At 39.5% G+C, this 3,608-nt stretch overlaps 1 long non-coding RNA gene across 2 annotated transcripts; it reads left to right on the top strand.

Moving 5' to 3' along the window:
- The first annotated feature begins 1,437 nt into the window (after nucleotides 1–1,437).
- On the top strand, nucleotides 1,438–2,552 carry LOC143773999 (uncharacterized). Of its 2 annotated transcripts, XR_013215452.1 has the most exons (3): nucleotides 1,438–1,570; nucleotides 1,897–2,006; nucleotides 2,124–2,552. It is a non-coding gene; the product is annotated as an uncharacterized LOC143773999 (long non-coding RNA). The 2 variants fall into 2 exon arrangements; XR_013215451.1 differs by having other exon boundaries at nucleotides 1,897–2,552.
- Nucleotides 2,553–3,608: the final 1,056 nt, after the last annotated feature.

Below are 3,608 nucleotides of genomic sequence, written 5' to 3' on the forward strand. Positions count from 1 at the left end.
CGTTTTTTTACCACATGAGAAAACGCATGCGTCTAAAAACGCAGCGTTTGCACGCGTTTACATGCGTTTTTTTCACCACCTGCGTTTGCGTTTTAAACGCTGCGTTTTTAAACTCAAATGTGAAACTAGCCTAAGTAAAGTTTTTTTTTCAATTCTTCTTACATTAAAGTTTCCTTTGGTATCTTGTGAACTAATTAAAATGATGATTCAATGTACAGCAGGAATAACCGCTAAATCAAAACATTTAATCATGAGATATCTCTTCTGTGCATCTAGATTGTGAACCAGCGCCAATAAAATATATCCCAGATGATTTCAATAATTAGCCAGAAATATTGTTATTAAATATCATTTTTGTATTCAAAATGCACTTTACTTTGTAACACAAATAGAAATCGTTATGTCAGAAGGGAACTAATTTTATTAATTATTTGAACGGCTGCTGTATAACTCTACCTTTCTCCAGCAGTGGCCAATGTTGATAACACAGCACTTTGTAGAATGCATCAATTCTATTGGAAAAGTAGAAAACAGAATTGCTAGAATGCAGACAGACTGTTACACATCTGTCCTGGGCTTTGCTCCCCTCTTCTGGGTCTGCTGCACTCTGTTGAGCTCCACATTTTGCAGGTTGACCGACGTGGACCAATGACATCAGATACTTAGACCTATTTTAGGCCCATTGACATATACACGTGTGCGTTGGAATTGCGTTTCTAGACCTCTATGTTTGGTGTGCTCTACTTGCTGTGCCTCACTTGCTTCCATCCGTGCTTTGTTCCACTCTATCCAACCTGATCTCTTCTGAGATTCCTCTACAAATAGAGAGATATTATATTGATATTTTAAGTGTTGGGGTTCATGATTCCTAGGATATTGGAGCAATACTCTACTTTGACAGGTTGATTGCACTGATTATGGTTGGAATCAGCACTCTCCAAGATTTACTCTCTTCATAATTACTTGTCATATATCCTTCTGATCTCTAGTTTTGGGTATTTTTGTTTGATGTAACCCTTAGTGCTGTAGGAATGACTTTATAGTATAGTGCTATTGGCACACTATGTGTATAATCACGGTGACACATTGTTATATATAGGGCACACTAGGGCACCTTAGGGACTGCCTCAGAGGAGCGGAGGCATCACAATGTTACCCCCCTAGGGTTCCAATCTCCGCTGGTAGAGGTTCAGTACAGGATCAGTATAGACTATATCACGGTACACATATATAGCATCCCATTTTACATGACTGTTTGCACTTTGTGTTGTTAGTCAGTCCACAACATTTTTTAAGGTGAAGCTTAATTTTAATACATTAGGATTTCATATGATTCCCTATCATTAGGATAGGCCGTCAATATCAAATAGGTGGGGTTCCAACCTCTGTCATCACCCATCGATCAGGTATTATAAACTCCTGCACAGCTCTATTCAATGTATAGTTGCTGCGGCGAGGTATTGAAGATCATCTCCTATTCTCATCTGAAGTTTCTTCTTTAGGAGCTGTTCTGCTGCATCTCACCATGTGTTTACATCCCACTGGCACAGAAGCTTGCAACAGACAATAAGTAAGTGGCGTTGGGTAGTGGACCAATCTGATATTGATGACCATCTTAAGGAGACGTCAATGTTACACCTTTGTCCCAGGTATCCTGGGCGACAATGCCTTCTCTTGGGTTCTTCTCCCATTGTAGCAACGTCAGTTTTTCGAGGTTGCCCGGCGTGGATCAATTACATCATCTTCCTAGACCTATTTAGGGCCCATTGACACGCCTGTGTCTTGGGATTTAGAGTCTAGCGTTCCATGTTTAGTTTGCTCCATTACCTGTATTTGAGTTTTCAACTTGCATCCATCACTGTTGGGTTCCACTCAATCTGTCTGATTTCTCCTGAGATTCCAGATTGTCCAAGTCTTCGACTCCATGTATCCTCTGGAAGACTGCACCAACAACCTGTGTCCGTGTACCTACTCGAACCAGAAGCTTAATGGATTCACTTCAAAGGGTGAGCTTTACAATTAACAGATCACCAACATCTTGCGACCAGACTACCCTTCTAATAGATTAAAACACCTACAGAACTTTGAAGAACCCATCCACATCTAATCCTTTCTCCTCTAAGGACCCACCAAGCAGGAAGGCTTTAGCATAGTAGAGTGCTGAGATGGAAGAGATGACAGCACTAAAGGAAAATCCCGTCACTGTTTTGCATGTACCGTAACTGCTATTTTTGCACCACTTGGACTGTAATGAGAGTAACAAGATGATCTATGGCGCTTGGCCTATTGGCCTCCAGTTAGAAGGACCCAACTGAGGCACGTCTAGCAGCCTCACTGCCTCGAAATTCACTGAAAGATGTTACCCTGCATAAAAACTAAAAGAAAATAATGGAATTACCATATGCAAATGGATATGAACCTATGAGATTATAAATATCCAGCTAGAGCAAATTTTCAGCGACACTGCCACAAAGTGGTTTTTGCGTTGACAAGGCTTTGGGAACAATAGTTATTTTTTTGTCAAAAGGAAATAAATACATTAATTAAATTGTTATGCAGACACAAATGACTTTTTTTTTTGCTGAAACCACTTTGTTTCGGGAAAGTTACTCCTAGCTTGGAAAATATTAGTAGTAAATAGCTATATATTAAATCCATATAATTTAGTGTGTGGGTGTCTCTCTCCAAAAAATGACTCAAGTTTCAACTTTCATCTTGTTAATCACTTTGAATACATTTGGCCTTTTTTTTTAGCAAAGCTGAGTGAAAGAGTAGAATATGCATATGGGCTTAGTCATATCTGACACTTATTAGTACATAAATGGGTCTTATCATACATTAATTATCACATATTAAATGGTAAACCAACCTACGTTTTGGACATAGGTGGAAAACATATGCAATCATAATAATTATCAAGCGAAAACTAACGATAATTTCCATCTACAACTAGAAAAAAATGCATGTAATATTAATAATCATTCTTCATTTTTTGTAATGGAAATCAGTGATGACTGTGTATTTACTGTAGCTACCAAAAAAAAGAAATTCAGTACTTTACTTCCGTACTGGTGACTACATGTCCTAGCATATTCTGCAGTGATTAAAAGGAGTACTAGTCCTAGGAATCCTAGTTTTAATTCTATTTGTGCCGTAATTTTAAGCTCCTCATGGGTGGTCTGCTCATGTGAGTTATCCAAGGCTGTCTGCACTGTATACTTCTAGACTTCTTCCTTCTGATTGGTGATTGTGGCATCGAATGAGGAGACTTCAACAACTGTCACTCAAGCACAGAGTGGAGGGATTGGGGAGTGTTCAGTGTAGAGAGTGCTGATAAAGAGACCGCCCATGAGGAACTGATGATAACACAAAGACAGGGAATAAATCTTAGATATTTTGGCCAAACAAGTCATCCCACTCAACATGTTATCCAATCGCTCTGGATGTGATCACATGATTTACCTACACGTCATTGCACCTCTGAAGCCGGTTGTATGCTTCCCAGCTTCATAAGAGCACCGCGCATGTCTTGTCTGGAAGCAAAGAGGACAGCTGAGGACCACAAAGGAGACAAAGGAGCCAAGATCTGCTGGAACAGATTTTCTTCG

This window comes from Ranitomeya variabilis, chromosome 5, assembly GCF_051348905.1.
Source record: "Ranitomeya variabilis isolate aRanVar5 chromosome 5, aRanVar5.hap1, whole genome shotgun sequence".
NCBI lineage: Eukaryota > Metazoa > Chordata > Amphibia > Anura > Dendrobatidae > Ranitomeya > Ranitomeya variabilis.